Raw genomic sequence first — 18,296 nt, forward strand, 5'->3', positions numbered from 1 at the left:
TCAGATGGATGCTTTTGTACTGGCATTTAATGTTGCATTTTCCTCTGACGGATAACTTCTCACCCCCATAGCCATAGAGAGGGCGTGTTGTTGGTTGTAGTGTGTCCTGTATCCCAAGCCTTTGGAAAACATTAGTGGGAATGACATTAGCTGAAGCTCCGGTGTCTAGCTTGAAGGTGACAGTAGTTTTACTTGGTCCAACCAACACATCTGCATATGCCTGTTCAGTTTCTCTTTTGTTACCGCTGCCTTGTGTAACTGCATCAATAAATAATTCTTCATTGTCTGTCTTGTTGAGTGAGTCTATTTCACTTACAGTGTGCACTCCTGTACTCTGCTTTGAGCGGCATACTTTTGCGAAATGGTTCCATTTGCTGCATATCTTGCACTGTTTACCTTTGGCTGGACAGCTGTCTTTTGCTCCATGAGTCTTGTTTCCGCAGTAGCCACAACTTTTATGACGCTCTCTGTCCCCATCAGGTCTGTAGGTGTGCTCTGTTGCCTTGTCGTGGCGCGTTTTCCAAGCTGTCTTCCTTGGATAATGGCGACTGATAGCATGGACAGTCTGCTCGTGCAGGCCGCTGTAGCCGCTAGCTATAGTTTTGAGCTGTGCTTGTGCCATGTCATGAGACCTGACTATATCTATAGCTTTATCTAAGGCTGCAGCTAACGATTATTTTTCTATCGATTAATCTATAGATTATTTTTTTGATTAATCGGTTAATCTATAGATTATTTTTTCGATTAATCTATAGATTATTTTTCCTTTTACCGATTATTTTTTTTATTTAAAATGAAGATGAAAAAATAAATGTTGGCCAGTTTTTTCAAAAGGCATGACTTTTATATACAAAAAAAAAAGTATGGCCACTCAGTCAACATTGACAACAACATGACAAAATATTCTGTAACAATGTAAACATTTAAAACTTTTAACATTTAACAAAATTAAAAGTAGCTTATTTGCTTTTTAATGTGCAAATATAAAAGTAAACATCCAGTGCAAATCTTAATATTCTGCAATATTATAAGCATTTCTAAAGTAAAAGTATTGCTTATTTTGCTTTAAAATGTGCAAAAATAAAGATAAACATCCAATACAAAAAAGTGCAAAACGAAATATTCTGTAACAGTGTAAACATTTCAACAAAAGTAAAAGTATTGCTTATTTTGCTTAATAACACAACAATGATAGTATGATTAAAGTGAAAGTTAATTGTTGGTTTGTACATAGTATATGTAACTGTTAATGTTGTAAAAGGTATTTGCACAACTAATTAACGTTAGCGTTAAAGAGGAGCGCGTCTTTGTAAACACTGAACAGGCACGCCAAACGCGCCTCTCAGAGCGAAACAGTGTTTTAGTTTATGAATTTACAACGCAGATACAAATGACACATTCATGATTTTGTGTAATGATGACAACGTATACTCACGCGGACGATTGACTAGTTGATGGTGATGGCAAGAACGCTGTCGGGTGTTTTCTTTTCAAATGTTCCTTCATAGCCGTTGTGCTGCTATGATAAGCCATTTCCGCTCGACACAGTGTGCATACAACAACTGTCAAGTGTTTTGCTTTTTTCGCTGTGCTTATCCCACACTTGAAGGGATGTACCAATGCTGAATGTGGCTTCTGGATTTCACTCAAAAGACCAGACCGTAGTTACTTTTTCCTTTTATTTTCCTTTAGTTTGCAACAGTTTTTCCAACCAAGAAACAGCTTCTTTTTTCTTCTTTAGTCTTTTTAGCAGTCTTTAGCAGTGTTAATAGACTTTAGTTTCTTTAGCTGTCATTAGCTGTCTTTAGTAGCCTTTAGTAGCCTTTAGTTTCTTTAGTAGGTGAAAAACCTTTAAGGACAAAACACCACAAGATAAACATGCTGTAAAAAATCAATCAATTATCAATCCCATAATTTACAACTATTAATTAGGCTATCAAACTCTTAACCATTAAACAAGTGCAAGAAAATGGACACATCTTTTCCCTTTAAGTTAAAACAGATTTTAAATAAATTGTCTCAACATAAATGCACCAAGATACATATAAAATACATTTAACACCAGAAACACAATAGATAAATGCAACAGAAAACCCAATATGCAAATACATAAATACCTAACCAATTAACCACCTATTTAGATACATATTTAAAATCCATATTCAATATAAATATATTATTAATTTAGCAGTGAAACACTCAATCTTAAACGCTGTCTACTGGTAGAAAAATGCCCCTTTTTCTACGCCCTCACCAACACAGTTAAATCCAACACTTTAAATTGAGCGACTTCACCCTCCTGATGAAGCAAACTGCTCCAACATTTATCAAACTAAGCAAAGAATATCAACACTAAACAACAGTTACATAACACACTGTGTGTATTTAGCCTCCAGACTAAGCACACATGAGACAGCTGTTCACCGCTACAACATTATTAGGCAGTTTATTGAAATACTCCCACACTTTTGACGACTTTTGGCGTGCTTTTTTTCCCTCGCTCGCACCGCTCGCATCATCTGCTTTGCGCTCCGCCATGACGGCAGTGTGACGTAAATATGCGACGCGTCGAAGCATAAAAACGACGTCGACGTATTTACGTAACCGATGACGTCGACACGTCGTTTCAGCCTTAGCTTTATCCAACGTCAAATCGGAACCGACACTCTAGCTTTTCTCTTACTTTAGGTGAATGGATCCCAAACACGACACGGTCTCTCACCATCTCCTCCTTGTTTGCATAATTGCAGTCCTTCACAAGCAGTCTCAAATCCGTCAAAAACTGTTCAAATGGCTCGTTAGCTCCTTGGACTTTTTCGTGAAATTTATAACGAGCAAATATTATGTTTGGCTTCGGCATCACGTATGCTTCATAGCGCTCATAGTACGTAATCAGTACCTTTCGTTCGTCGTCTGTAAGTGTCCATGTGTTAAATATGTCCCGTCCTCTTTCGCCAATCCAAATGAGAAGATAGCTGCACTTTTCTTCCTCTCCTTTTTTCTTAAAAGGACCTGAAAACATCAACTCTACGTGGAGCTTAAACTTCCGCCATGCTTCGGGCAGGTTGCTCGCATCCCAATCCATTCGAGGTGAAGGAACTCCAGCGACGTCCATCTTGTTGCAAAGTTCTTCTTTCCTTTTATTCTGACACCATGTCTTGTTCCGTGTTGTGGAAATAAGTTGAGCCAACACACGACGTGCTGCTAACTGTACTCTTATTCACGACTCGTGGGATAACACATCACATGTCCGGCAACGCTTAAACAGGAAGTACCTCATTTCTTGGGCCAATCATATTCGTGTATACTTCAGGGACCGCTCGGAGATCGTATTACCTAAGAATATTACAGATGCGAGAGGTCCCGGGTTCAATTCCTGGACAAGCCCTTAACTGTGATTTTAAACTCTTAGCTCAATTTTCCAAACTGCACACACGCAAGGGATCAATGAAAATGTATAAAATCAAATACAGTGGTACCTCAATTTATGAACTCTAATTGTTTCAGGACAGAGATTGTAACCCTTAGTTCTTTTTTGCATGAAAATAGCCAGACCTTTAAATTAGTGGTAAAAGTGCAATATACTAACCTAGTTTTGGATCGTGTTCCTTGTTAAAATCTCACAATTCATGAGATTTTTTAAAGAAACCTGATTCTTCAGGGCTTGTTGGTTTAGTCGTATGATTCTCGCTTCCCGGACAAGCCCTTGTGTTTATCAGGCATGTGTTCTTCATTTGTCCACAGTTGAATTTCTATTCATGTATGACTTTTGACTTAATTTTAAACTTCAACTTGTATTTTTCTCACGGCACACACTCATTGGATCAATACAAATCTATGAAATCAAATCCTGTGTGCTGTTGGATCCCAACGTTTTACACATGGTTTTGCAGGTTCCATGGTGTAATGGTTAGCACACTGGACTCTGAATCCAGTGATCCAAGTTCAAATCTTGGTGGAACCTCCTTCTAAAAGCTATGACCTTGACTTCCTTGTTGCAAGCCCTGGTGTTTCTAATTCCTTTATTCATTCATGACTTTTTACCTCACAAGACAGTTGTAAAGTCGTTTCATTTGTGACGTGAGACTTGATCTTTGGTCTGAACACAGGGTTTCGGGGCTTGTTGGTCTAGCCGTCTGATTCTCGCTTTGATTCCAGGTCAAGCCCTTGTATTTATCAGAAGTGGGGTTTTCATTTGTCCACAGTCAAATTTATTTTCATCCATGACTTTCGACTTAAATTTAAACTTTTACCTCTATTTTTCTCACGACACACACTCAATGGATCAAGAAAAATCTATCAAATCAAATCAAACCTTGTGTACTGTTGGATCCTTTTGTTTTACACATTTTTTTGCAGGTTCCATGGTGTAATGGTTAGCATGCTGGACTCTGAATCCAGTGATCCAAGTTCAAATCTTGGTGGAACCTCCTTGTGAAAGCTATGACCTCCATTTGACTTTTTTAGTGCAAGCCCTGGTGTTTGTAATTATTTTATTCAATCGTGACATTTTACCTCACACAGACAGTTGTAAAGTCGTTTAATTTGTGACGTGAGACTTGATCTTAACGTTTACTTCAATTTTCCAAACAGCAGACACTCAAGGGATCAATGAAGATCCATCAAATAAAATCAAATACATGGTAAATACATTTACCAATACAAGTTGCTTTTGGCCTGAGCGCATGAAAATCACTTTTATTTTTAATTTAGGTGAAAAGTGTACCGGTAATTACATTTTAGATTGTGTACCCTATTTACATCTTACCTTTCATGAGATTTGTGGAAAAATACTGTTTCAGGGTGTGTGCCATGGACAAGCCCTTGAGTTTATAATTCCTGTTTTCAGTCATTACTTTCCCCCGTAGACACAGTTGTAAGTCTTGTCTTTTTTGTTTTGTTTTGACTTTCGACCTGATTTTAAACTCTTAGCTCAATTTTCCTCAACTGCTGAACTGCACACACTCAAGGGATCAATGGAAATCCATAAAATCAAGTACAGTGGTACCTCAATTTACGAGCTCTAATTGTTTTAGGACAGACTTTGTAACCATTAATTCTTTTTTTGCATTAAATTAGCCATACCTTTAAATTAGTGGTAACAGTGCAATATACTAACCCAGTTTCAGAATGCGTTCCCTGTTAAAATCTTACAATTCATGAGATTTTTTTGTTGAAACATGGCTTGTTGGTCTAGTCGTATGATTCTCGCTTAGGGTGCGAGAGGTCCCGGGTTCAATTCCCGGACAAGCCCTTAACAGTGATTTTAAACTCTTAGCTCATTTTTCCAAACTGCACACACTCAAAGGAGGGCGTGGCGCAGTGGAAGAATGGCCGTGCGCGACCCGAGGGTCCCTGGTTCAATCCCCACCTAGTACCAACCTCGTCATGTCCGTTGTGTCCTGAGCAAGACACTTCACCCTTGCTCCTGATGGCTGCTGGTTAGCGCCTTGCATGGCAGCTCCCTCCATCAGTGTGTGAATGTGTGTGTGAATGGGTAAATGTGGAAGTAGTGTCAAAGCGCTTTGAGTACCTTGAAGGTAGAAAAGCGCTATACAAGTACAACCCATTTATCATTTATTTAAGGGATCAACGAAAATGTATAAAATCAAATACAGTGGTACTTAGATCTACGACCACATTTTGTTCCTGGACTGAGTTCATAAGCTTAGTTCATTTTGGTATGAAACTAATTGCAGTAAATCCAATTTGGGTTAAAAGTGCAATATGAAAGCCGAGTTTCAGATTGTGTCCCTTATTAAAATATCACATTTATTGAGATGTTTGCAAGATGTTTGCAAGCTCTATTTGTTTTAGGACAGAGCTTGTAACCCTTAGTTCTTTTTTGCATGAAAAAAGCCGTACCTTTAGTGGTAAAAGTGCAATATACTAACCTAGTTTTAGATTGTGTTCTCTGTTAAAATCTCACAATTCATGAGATTTTCTTGTTGAAACATAATTATTGTGGTCTCGTCGTATGATTCTCACCTCGGGTCTGGGGTTCAATTACTGAAAAAGCTCTTGTTTATTTATGCATGAAAATTGTAGTGAATCAAAATGTGTATTCATAAAAGTGCAGATACAGAGTGTCTCCCCAAATAAAATATCAACTCTTTTGAGAATTTGGTAAAGCACAGTTCAGGACTTGTTGGTCTAGTAGTGTGACTCTCACTTTGGGTGCGAGAAGGTTAAATCATTCATAGTGATTTGAAACTCTTAGCTCAATTTTCCGAACTGCACACACTCAAGGGATCAATGAAAATACAAAATATAGTGGTACCTCAATTTATGATCCCTAATTGTTTTAGGACAGACTTTGTAACCCTTAATTCTTTTTTTGCATTAAATTAGCCATACCTTTAAATTAGTGGTAAAAGTGCAATATACTAACCCAGTTTCAGAATGTGTTCCCTGTTAAAATCTCACAATTCATGAGATTTTCTGTTGAAAATAGCTTTTCGGGGCTTGTTGGTCGAGTCGTAAGATTCTCGCTTAGGGTGCGAGAGGTCCCGGGTTCAATTCCCGGACGAGCCCTTAACAGTGATTTTAAACTCTTAGCTCATTTTTCCAAACTGCACACACTCAAGGGATCAACGAAAATGTATAAAATCAAATACAGTCGTACTTAAATCTACGACCACATTTTATTCTTGGACTGAGTTCATAAGCTTAGTTCAATTTGGTTTGAAACTAATTGCAATAAATCCAATTTGGGTTACAAGTGCAATATGAAAGCCAAGTTTCAGATTGTGTCCCTTATTAAAATATCACATTTATTGAGATGTTTGCAAAATCACAACTCTGAGCTTGTTGGTCTCGTCGTATGATTTTCGCCTTGAGTCTGGGGTTCAATTCCTGAAAAAGCTCTTGTTCATTTATGCATGAAAATTGTAGTCAGTCAAAATTTGTATTAATAAAAGTGCAGTTACAGAGTCGCCCCAAATAAAATGAAATTTAAAAAAAACATTTGGTAAAGGCATACTCAAGGCTTGTTGGTCTAGTAGTATGATTCTCGCTTAGGGTACGAGAGCTTCCCAGACAAACCCTTCACTGTGATTTTAAACTCTTAGCTCAATTTTCCAAACTGCACACACGCAAGAGATCAATGAAAATGTATAAAATCAAATATGGTCGTACCTCAATTTACGAACTCTAAGTGTAATAGGACAGACCTTGTAACCCTTAGTTCTTTTTTGCATGAAAATAGCCAGACCTTTAAATTAGTGGTAAGAGTGCAATATACTAACCTAGTTTTAGATCGTGTTCCCTGTTAAAATCTCACAATTCATGAAATTTTCTATGAAATATGATTTTTCAGGGCTTGTTGGTCTAGTCGTATGATTCTCGCTTTGGGTGCGAGAGGTCCCGGGTTCAATTCCCGGACAAGCCCTTGTGTTTATCAGGCATGTGTTTTTCATTTGTCCACTCGAGGACTGAGTTCATAAGCTTATTTCATTTTGGTATAATACAAATTGCAGTAAATTCAATTTGGGTTAAAAGTGCAATATGGAAGGCCAGTTTCAGATTGTGTCCCCTATCAAAATATCACATTTATTGAGATTTTTGCAAAATTACAACTCAGGTCGAGTCGTATGATTTTCACCTCGAGTCTTGGCTTCAATTCCTGAAAAAGCTCTTGTTCATTTATGCATGACAATTGTATTGAATCAAAATTTGTGTTTGTAAAACTGCAGTTAAAGATTGTCTCCCCTCTGAAGTCCAGAGTGTTGACCATTACAACATGGAACCTGCAAATATAATTGTAATATGAAAGGATCCAATATGGAAGCCCAGTTTCAGATTGTGTCCCCTATCAAAATATCACATTTATTGAGATTCTTGAAAAATCACAAGTCAGAAATTGTTGGTCAAGTCGTATGATTTTCGCCTGGGGTCTGGGGTTCAATTCCTGAAAAAGCTCTTGTTCATTTATGCATGAAAATTGTAGTCAATCGAAATTTGTGTTAATAAAAGTGCAGTTACAGAGTCGGCCCAAATAAAATGAAATGTTTTATTTTTATTTGGTAAAGGTAACTGCAGGGCTTGTTGGTCTAGTAGTATGATTCTGGCTTAGGGTGCGAGAGGTCCCGGGTTCAATTCCCGGACAAGCCCTTCAGTGTAATTTTAAACTCTTACCTCAATTATTCAAACTGCACACACTCAAGGGATCAATGAAAATCCATAAAATCAAATACAGTGGTACCTCAATTTACAAGCTCTAATTGTTTTAGGACAGAGCTTGTAACCCTTAGTTCTTTTTTGCATGAAAATAGCCGTTTAAATTAGTGGTAAAAGTGAATAGACTAACCTAGTTTTAGATCGTGTTCCCCGTTAAAATCTCACAATTCATGAGATTTTTCGATGAAACATGATTCTTCAGGGCTTGTTGGTCTAGTCGTATGATTCTCGCTTCGGGTGCGAGAGGTCCCGGGTTCAATTCCCGGACGAGCCTTTGTGTTTATCAGGCATGAGTTCTTCATTTGTCCACAGTGTAATTTATTTTCATGTATGACTTTTGACTTAATTTTAAACTTTAACCTCTATTTTTCTCACGGCACACACTCAATGGAGCAATACAAATCTATGAAATCTAACCCTGTGTGCTGTTGGATCCCATAGTTTTACACGTTTATGCAGGTTCCATGGTGTAATGGTTAGCACACTGGACTCTGAATCCAGTGATCCAAGTTCAGTTCTTGGGGGAACCTCATTCTGAAAGCTATGACCTCCACTTGACTTCCTTGTTGCAAGCCCTGGTGTTTCTAATTCCTTTACTCATTCATGACTTTTTACCTCAACCAGACAGTTGTAAAGTTGTTTCATTTGTGACGTGAGACTTTATCTTAACGTTTACTTCAATGTCCCAAACAGCAGACACTCAAGGGATCAATGAAGATCTATCAAATAAAATCAAATACAGTGGTAAATACATTTACCAATACAAGTTGCTTTTGGCCTGAGCGCATGAAAATCACTTTTAATTTTAATTTAGGTGAAAAGTGTACCCTGTAATTACATTTTAGAATGTGTACCCTATTTACATCTCACCTTTCATGAGATTTGTGGAAAAATACTGTTTCAGGTTGTGTGCCATGGACAAGCCCTTGAGTTTATAATTCCTGTTTTCAGTCATTACTTTCCCCCGTAGACACAGTTGTAAGTCTTGTCTTTTTTTTTTTTTTTTTTGACTTTCGACTTTCGCTCAATTTTCCTCAACTATAAATTTTTTTTTTTATTTGGTAAAGGCAAATTCAGGACTTGTTGGTCTAGTAGTATGATTCTTGCTTAGGGTGCGAGAGGTCCTGGGTTCAATTCCCGGACAAGCCCTTAACTGTGATTTTAAACTCTGAGCTCAATTTTCCAAACTGCACATACTCAAGGGATCAATGAAAATGTATAAAATCAAATACAGTGGTATCTCAATTTACAAGCTTTAATTGTTTTAGGACAGAGCTTGTAACCCTTAGTTCTTTTTTGCATGAAAATAGCCAGACCTTTAAATTAGTGGTAAAAGTGCAATATACTAACCCAGTTTCAGAATGCGTTCCCAGTTAAAATCTCACAATTCACGAGATTTTTTGTTGAAACATGACTTTTTGGGGCTTGTTGGTCCAGTCGTATGATTGTCGCTTAGTGTGCGAGAGGTCCTGGGTTAAATTCCCTGACAAGCCCTTAACAGTGATTTTATACTCTTAGCTCAAGTTTCTAAACTGCACACACTCAAGGGATCAACGAAATGTTATAAACTCAAATACAGTTGTACTTAAATCTACGACCACATTTTGTCGTATTCAATAAGCCTTAGTTCATTTTGGTATAAAAAAAAATTGCAGTAAATCCAATTTGGGTTAAAAGTGCAATATTGAAGCCCAGTTTCAGATTGTGTCCCGTTGTAAAATATAATATTTATTGAGATGTTTGCAAAATCACAACTCAGAGCTTGTTGGTCTAGTCGTATGATTTTTGGCTCAGGTCTGAGGTTCAATTCCTGAAAAAGCTCTTGTTCATTTATGCATGAAAATTGTAGTGAATCAAAATTTGTGTTAATAAAAGTGCAGTTACAGATTGTCTCCCCAGATAAAATATATTGTTCTTTAAAAATTGGGTAAAGCACACCTCAGGGCTTGTTGGTCTCGTGATACGATTCTTGCTTTGGCTGCGAGAGGTTCTGGGTTAAATTCCTGGACAAGCCTTTAACGGTGATTTTAAACTCTTAGCTCAATTTTCCAAACTGCACACTCAAGGGATCAATGAAAATGTATAAAATCAAATACAGTGGTACCTCAATTTACGAACTCTAATTGTTTTAGGACAGTTCTTTTTTGCATGAAAATAGCCGTACCTTTAAATTAGTGGTAAAAGTGCAATATACTAACCTAGTTTTAGATTGTGTTCCCTGTAAAAAATCTCACAATTCATGACATTTTTTGTTGAAACATGATTACCTTGGGCTTGTTGGTCTCGTCGTATGTTTCTCGCTAAGGGTGCGAGAGGCCCTGAATTCAATTCCTAGACAAGACCTTGTGTTTATCAGGCATGAGTTTTCCATTTGTCCACAGTGTAATTTATTTTCATGTATGACTTTTGACTTAATTTTAAACTTTAACCTCTATTTTTCTCACGGCACACACTCAATGGATCAATACAAATCTATGAAATCTAACCCTGTGTGCTGTTGGATCCCATAGTTTTGCACTTGTTTATGCAGGTTCAATGGTGTAATGGTTAGCACACTGGACTTTGAATCCAGTTATCGAAGTTCAAATCTTAGTGGAACCTCCTTGTGAAAGCTGTGACCTCCAATTAACTTACATTTTGCAAGGCCTGGTGTTTGTAATTCCTTTATTCAATCGTGACTTTTTACCTCACACAGACAGTTGTAAAATCATTTCATTTGTGACGTGAGACTTGATCTTAACGTTTACCCCAATTTTCTAAACAGCAGTGTGTTGTCCTGAAGTCAATTGTTAATATCATCCATCCATCCATTTTCTACCGCTTGTCCCTTTCGGTGTCGCGGGGGGTGCTGGAGCCTATCTCAGCTGCATTCGGGCGGAAGGCGGGGTACACCCTGGATAAGTCGCCACCTCATCACAGGGCCAACACAGATAGACAGACAACATTCACACTCACATTCACACACTAGGGCCAATTTAGTGTTGCCAATCAACCTATCCCCGGTCCCATACTCTTTTTGTATCAAATGTAACAAACTGCCCGTGATTCAATGCTGGTGTCCTGATGAAGTCACAAAACGGCGCATCCAGAAGCGATTGTCAGAAAAGCGGCTTGAAGATGATCTGTAAAACATAATCTATGCAACATTTTGACCAAAGAACCACCATTACATGTTATGCAGACCACAAGGAAGTGTTTTACATTTAGAAAAAAACTAAAAAATATTATGACTCTGTAGAGGTTGCCCTCTAGTGGGTTCTTCAGACCACCGCACACTGCCAGGAGAGCCAGGAATTCCGGGTATATTAATTTATTTTCATATAATAGTGCAAAGTCTTTTGCTTTCCAGTAAACTGTCTTTCTCTCCTGCGTCCGCTCAGCAGCACCTCCAACTCCAACTACTCGTCTCATCACGGCTGCTGCTAATAAAGGCAACAGGTGATTAGATAACAAGGCCCACCTGGGCCATCTACGCACCTGTCGCTGTCTCTGAGGCCGGTCCTGGCAACACCCCGTTCCATGGCAGGCCCGCAGGCCACGCCCCCCTCCACAGACTTCTGTAATGCACCCCATAATTCGGTGCGCTTTTTGTATGAAAATAGACCTGACTAGACCCGCTCACCGGCAGTGCGCTTTATAATCCGGTGCGCCCTATGGTCCGGAAAATACGGTACTATTAATTATTTAAAGGCAATAATTATTTTGACTATTATTTTTGTTATTTATTTTTTATGATTGCAATAATCATATTATTGTTATCAATATTTTGTATTATGATAATATAAATATTTGTTTTCTATATAATAAGTTGTAAATAATACATATGGTTAATAATAACCATCATAATAACAACATAAATAATATTTTCTATAATTTTCAATACTTAAAAGCAAAAAATATATATACTTTACATAATATGTATATTATGTAGTTCATTTTCAAAGTAAAATATACAATTTGCTTTTTCCTACTTCCTTTTTGACCATGGTGATTTGTGCAAATGTCAATGTTTTATGCATGCTTGAAATAAATGTATGCATATAATCATTGTTTTGGTTTGCTAATTAAAGTATATGAGAAAATCAGTGGTGTGCCGTCAGGGCCAGCAAGGCCTTCTCTGCTGGCCTAACATAACCAGAAAATTATTTGTTTATTTACTTTCCCTAAATATCTAAACATATTCATATTCTCTTCATGTCATATTATGCTCCTTCCAGTGCTGTTGTTTTTAGTTTAGAGTTTTTATCCAATCAGAATTCAGCTAGCTTATGTTGCCATGCTGTACCAAATCTGCCCAAGGCCTTCAGAATCAACAATGCGAGTGTCTACGCACTGTAAGCAATCGAGGGCATACAGTTGATAGACAGTTGCGATAGCCAATCAGCAGTGTTGGGACTAACGCGTTACAAAGTAACGCGTTACTGTAACGCCATTAGTTTCGGCGGTAACTAGTAATCTAACGCGTTATTTTTTATATTCAGTAACTCAGTTACCGTTACTACATGATGCGTTACTGCGTTATTTTACGTTATTTTTTATGTAGTATCGGCTGGAAACTGAGGATCTGATCGTGTTTTATTGCATGCTTCTGATTCTTCCTCTGCGCTCTCTGTGTGTGTGTGCGTGTCTGGGTGTGGGAAGGGGAGGGGAGGGGGGTGCGCAATACAACGTAAACCGTTGGCCAACAAAAAAGTAACCACAGAACACTAAACGCCTATACGGTATAGTGTTCTATGGTTACTTTTTGGTTGGCCAAGCGGACGTGACGACAGGCTGTCCCCACTCAGGTCCGCACGGACCTGGAGGGGGCGTGCCTTAAGTCCGGCTGGAAATCGGGAGAAATTTGGAGAATGGTTGTCCCGAGGAGAGGCACTGAAATTCGGGAGGGTTGGCAAGTATGAGATATTCTCACTTCTTTTCTTTTGTCGAGCACAAAGAAAAGAACATTTTAGTTAAATGTAAGTTGTGTCTTGGATCAAAGATCCCGTCTACTGCCCAAAACAACAATTCCAATCTGCCTGGTTAGGCTCTGTGTATGTCACGTGTGCCTTCCTTAGGTGAAGCCAGCTTTACAGCTATGTTGTTGATTGATTGATTGATTGAAACTTTTATTAGTAGATTGCACAGTACAGTACATATTCCGTACAATTGACCACTAAATGGTAACACCCAAATAAGTTTTTCACACTTGTTTAAGTCGGGGTCCACTGATTCATGATACAGATATATACTATCAAATATATACTAACATCATAATACAGTCATCACACAAGATAATCATCAGGGTATAGACATTGAATTATTTACAATCCGGGGTGTGGGATATAGAGGAGGGGGGTGGTGTGGGTTAGGTTTGGTTGGTATCAACACTTCTGTCATCAACAATCAGCATCAACAATTGCATCATCAGAGAAATGGACATTGAAACAGTGTATGACTGACTTGGTAGGATATGTACAGCAAGTAGTGGACACAGAGAGAGAGATCAGAAAGTATAAGAAAAAATGTCTACATTTGATTATTTACAATCCAAAGAGGTATTATGTGGATGGGAGGGTGTTAGTTTAGGGTTGTAGTTGCCTAGAGGTGTTCTTTTAGTGCGGTTTTGAAAGAGGATAGAGATGCCCTTTATTTTACACTTGTTGGGAGTGCATTCCATATTGATGTGACATAGAAGGAGAAGGAGTTAAGACCTTTGTTAGTTCGGAATCTGGGTTTAACGTGGTTAGTGTTAGTGTTAGTGTTATTATGCTGTTTGTTACTTATGTATGTTATGTTGCAGCTATTTAAAATAGTTTTGTCAATTTGTTATGGTCCAAAATAAATTGGCCTTTTGAAACATATCTTTGTCTTTGTGTGTTGTATGTAGAGCACATTGTTTGTGTGTTGTATGTAGAGCACATTGCTTAGCAGAGTTCAGTGATGCAAATGCATGTCAAGTTGATCAACAGATTGTATTATTCTCCAGTGCAATAACAGTACTGAAATGAAGGCTAAAAGGGCATTAATGGGAGCTTTAAAAACAAAAAGTAGAAGTAACTAAATAGTTACTTTTCACAGTAACGCATTACTTTTTGGTGTAAGTAACTGAGTTAGTAACTGAGTTATTTTTGAAATAAAGTAACTAGTAACTGTAACTAGTTACTGGTTTTCAGTAACTAACCCAACACTGCCAATCAGATCAGGAGTTGTTGTCAGTAAGGCCTTCTATGGTCTCAGGTAGAACGTGACATTTACGCGTCCTGTGATTGGATACTCATCGGGACCGTCGGCGGATGAATTTGAGAACACATAGAGTTGAGAGACAGTTGCGATAGCCAATCAGATCACAAGTTGTTGACAGTAGCCTATCTAGGTAGCCTGATGTTAATGAGACTGTGATTGGATACTCACTCGTCATTCCAAAGTGGGTATCCATTCACAAGTTTCAATACAGCAGGAAGCAGGAAGTGTTGCGCCGTAGCCAGACCAGGATAGCAGAGAAGGAGAACTAAACGTTGATTAGGTGGCAGATATATATTTGCAAGGCCATTTTCAAGAAGGATATTTAAAGAGAAACTACATCTTGTGGGACGATGTCGGCCAAACTCAGCTGTTCCGGCGATGAAATATGGAAATGCTCGCTATTTCCACTCGAATAAGTCGACGACGGGTTATACGGCGTTGAATAGTGAGTTCAAATATTTTATTTTTTCACTTTTAATATGTTTTTTTGCAATTTTTATTTTGACAGTACCACATAAGATACACTATATTGCCAAAAGTATTCATATATGAACTTGAAGTGCCATCCCATGGAATTGTCCAACATGTTTTGGTATCCTGGAGCATTCAAAGTTCCTTTCACTGGAACTAAGGGGCCAAGCCCGACTCCTGAAAAACAACCCCACACCATAATTCCTCCTCCACCAAATTTCACACTCGGCACAATGCAGTCCGAAATGTAGCGTTCTCCTGGCAACCTCCAAACCCAGACTCGTCCATTAGATTGCCAGATGGAAAAGCGTGATTCATCAGTCCAGAGAAGGCGTCTCCACTGCTCTAGAGCAGTCCGGTCCGTGGATCGATTGGTACCGGGCCACACAAGAAATAAAAAAAAATAAAAAAATTAAATCAACATAAAAAACACAAGATACACTTACAATTAGTGCAGCAACCCAAGAAACCTCCCTCCCACTCATTCACACTAAAAAGGGTTGTTCCTTCCTGTTATTAATATTTCTGGTTCCTACATTACATATCAATATAGATCAATACAGTCTGCAGGGATACAGTTCGTAAGCACACATGAATGTATTAGTCCTTGGGACTAATTTTCAAGCGTTGACCGGTCCGCGGTTACAAAAAGGTTGGGGACCACTGCTCTAGAGTCCAGTAGCGACGTGCTTTACACCACCGCATCCCACGCTTTGCATTGGATTTGGTGATGCATGGCTTGGATGCAGCTGCTCGACCATGGAAACCCATTCCATGAAGCTGTCTGCGTGCTGTACGTGGGCTAATTGGAAGGTCACATGAAGTTTGGAGCTGTGTAGCAACTGACTGCGCAGAGAGTCTTTGCACTATGCGCTTCAGCATCCGCTGACCCCTCTCTGTCAGTTTACGTGGCCTACCACTTTGTGGCTGAGTTGCGGTTGTTCCCAAACTTTTCACTTTTCATATAATAAAGTTGACTTTGGAATATTTAGGAGCGAGGAAATCACTGAGAGCGGCCCATTCTTTCACTGTCATGTCTTTTGGATCATGTTTTGTTTTGTTTGGTTATTGGACTCTTTAGTTTTCTGTTTACGCTCCATTGTTTTGTTTCCGTGACTACTATTAGTTTCCACCTGTCCTCATGTCACGCACCTGTCTCACGCTTTGCACTCGCACACCTGTCACTAATCATGTCAATGCTATTTAAGCCTGTCTGTGTCTGTTGATCGTCCTGGTGACATCATCCTATCATACCATGCTACTTCTGATATCATATCTACCTCTGCTACCTTTCATTCCATTCATGCTGTTTCACGCCACAGTAAGTGCTGTTTTCGTTTTCATGTTCATAGTCTCTGCCTTTGTGCAAGTTTTGTTTCATTAGTCACGTTTGTTCTCCGCCATTGTGCGCGCCTTTTGTTTGCTTCCTTTTTTTGTAGTCTGTTAGTGTTTAAAATAAAATATGCACTTACATTCACGCCTTGCCCGCGCCAACTTTCCTTTGCATTCCGGGAAAACAAAACAACCCAAGGTCCATGTGTTGACATTCACAAATGCTTGTAGAAACAGTCTCCAGGATGGCGGAAAAGATCATCAGGACTCCTCTTCCTCCTATCCAGGAAATGGCAAAAAGCCGCTGCCTGACCAGGGCTCAGAAAATCTGCAAAGACTCCTCCCGCCCCCACCAAGGACTGTTTTCACTGCTGGACTCTAGAAAGAGGTTCCGCAGCCTCCGAAGCAGAACCTCCAGGTTCTGTAACAGCTTCTTCCCTCAGGCCGTAAGACTCTTGAACGCATCATAATTAAATTAAATTATCCCCTCAACTCCCCCCAAAATGGATTAACTCGCTGGAATAAAAAAGACAATATGACATACATCTATAAACGTGGAGGCATGTGACAAAGTGCAATATATTTATCTGTACAGCAATCTATTTATTTATTAATATATATTTATATATATTTATTTATTTTATATATATATTATATTAATTATTTATATATATTTATTTATTAATATATGCACCTTATTGCTTTTTTATCCTGCACTACCATGAGTTTATGTAACGAAATTTCGTTCTTATCTGTGCTGTAAAGTTCAAATTTGAATGACAATAAAAAGGAAGTCTAAGTCTAAGTCATGCCTAAGTGCTAGATTTTATACACCAGGTCAAGTGATTAGGGCACCTGATTCTCATCATTTGGATGGGTGGCCAAATACTTTTGGCAATATAGTGTATGTTTTGATTGCTGATGCGTTTTAATTGATTTTTAAATGTGCCAGAAAATAACCCGTAGGGCGCAAATGTGTTTCTGTATAGTATTTCTCCAGCAATGGTCATGTGGGGACATCAATGATGCATGGTACTTTGAGAGGTAATCATTAAAGGGGAACATTATCACAATTTCAGAAGGGCTAAAACCATTAAAAATCAGTTCCCAGTGGCTTATTTTATTTTTCGAAGTTTTTTTCAAAATTTTACCCATCACGCAATATCCCTAAAAAAAGCTTCAAAGAGCCTGATTTTAACCATCGTTATATACACCCGTCTATTTTCCTGTGACGTCACACAGTGATGCCAATACAAACAAACATGGCGGATAGAACAGCAAATTATAGCGACATTAGCTCGGATTCAGACTCGGATTTCAGCGGCTTAAGCGATTCAACAGATTACGCATGTATTGAAACGGATGGTTGTAGTGTGGAGGCAGGTAGCGAAAACGAAATTGAAGAAGAAACTGAAGCTATTGAGCCATATCGGTTTGAACCGTATGCAAGCGAAACCGACAAAAACGACACGACAGCCAGCGACACGGGAGAAAGCGAGGATGAATTCGGCGATCGCCTTCTAACCAACGATTGGTATGTGTTTGTTTGGCATTAAAAGAAACTAACAACTATGAACTAGGTTTACAGCATATGAAATACATTTGGCAACAACATGCACTTTGAGAGTGCAGACAGCCCATTTCAGGCGCGCTAAGAACATATATTTTTCCACGATTTCAGCACTCAGGTTAACCATACCTAAATAGACACAAAATACTGCATTACACAAGACTACCCGAATGTACTCGAATGATTGAAAAAAATAAATGTTTTTAAGCTAAATTATTGGTAAACACAGTTTATGTAAAATAATTTATGTAAAACCGCGAGTAATGAATAAAGTTTTCATCAATTAATATATTCTGTAGACATACCCTCATCCGCTCCCTTTTCCTGAAAGCTGATCTGTCCAGTTTTGGAGTTGATGTCAGCATCTGCTTTGAGTGTCGCAGGATATCCACACATTCTTGCCATCTCTGTCGTAGCATAGCTTTCGTCGGTAAAGTGTGCGGAACAAACGACTGACCATTTCGTCGGCTTTCCCCACAGCCTCGTATTTTGAACAAATTTCGTCCAATTTCTTGCCACT

At 38.6% G+C, this 18,296-nt stretch overlaps 6 non-coding genes across 6 annotated transcripts; all 6 read left to right on the plus strand.

Annotated features, from left to right (window-relative positions):
- The first annotated feature begins 3,892 nt into the window (after nt 1-3,892).
- On the plus strand, nt 3,893-3,964 carry trnaq-cug (transfer RNA glutamine (anticodon CUG)). The gene has a single exon. It is a non-coding gene; the product is annotated as a tRNA-Gln (tRNA).
- Nucleotides 3,965-4,358: 394 nt separating this feature from the next.
- trnaq-cug (transfer RNA glutamine (anticodon CUG)) lies at nt 4,359-4,430 on the plus strand. The gene has a single exon. It is a non-coding gene; the product is annotated as a tRNA-Gln (tRNA).
- Nucleotides 4,431-5,182: 752 nt separating this feature from the next.
- trnap-agg (transfer RNA proline (anticodon AGG)) lies at nt 5,183-5,254 on the plus strand. Its single transcript has one exon. It is a non-coding gene; the product is annotated as a tRNA-Pro (tRNA).
- A 2,064-nt stretch (nt 5,255-7,318) lies between these two features.
- Nucleotides 7,319-7,390, plus strand: trnap-ugg (transfer RNA proline (anticodon UGG)). Its single transcript has one exon. It is a non-coding gene; the product is annotated as a tRNA-Pro (tRNA).
- Nucleotides 7,391-8,380: 990 nt separating this feature from the next.
- On the plus strand, nt 8,381-8,452 carry trnap-cgg (transfer RNA proline (anticodon CGG)). Its single transcript has one exon. It is a non-coding gene; the product is annotated as a tRNA-Pro (tRNA).
- A 184-nt stretch (nt 8,453-8,636) lies between these two features.
- Nucleotides 8,637-8,708, plus strand: trnaq-cug (transfer RNA glutamine (anticodon CUG)). Its single transcript has one exon. It is a non-coding gene; the product is annotated as a tRNA-Gln (tRNA).
- Nucleotides 8,709-18,296: the final 9,588 nt, after the last annotated feature.

The sequence above is a fragment of the Nerophis lumbriciformis genome, linkage group LG21 (genome assembly GCF_033978685.3).
Source record: "Nerophis lumbriciformis linkage group LG21, RoL_Nlum_v2.1, whole genome shotgun sequence".
Classification (NCBI taxonomy): domain Eukaryota; kingdom Metazoa; phylum Chordata; class Actinopteri; order Syngnathiformes; family Syngnathidae; genus Nerophis; species Nerophis lumbriciformis.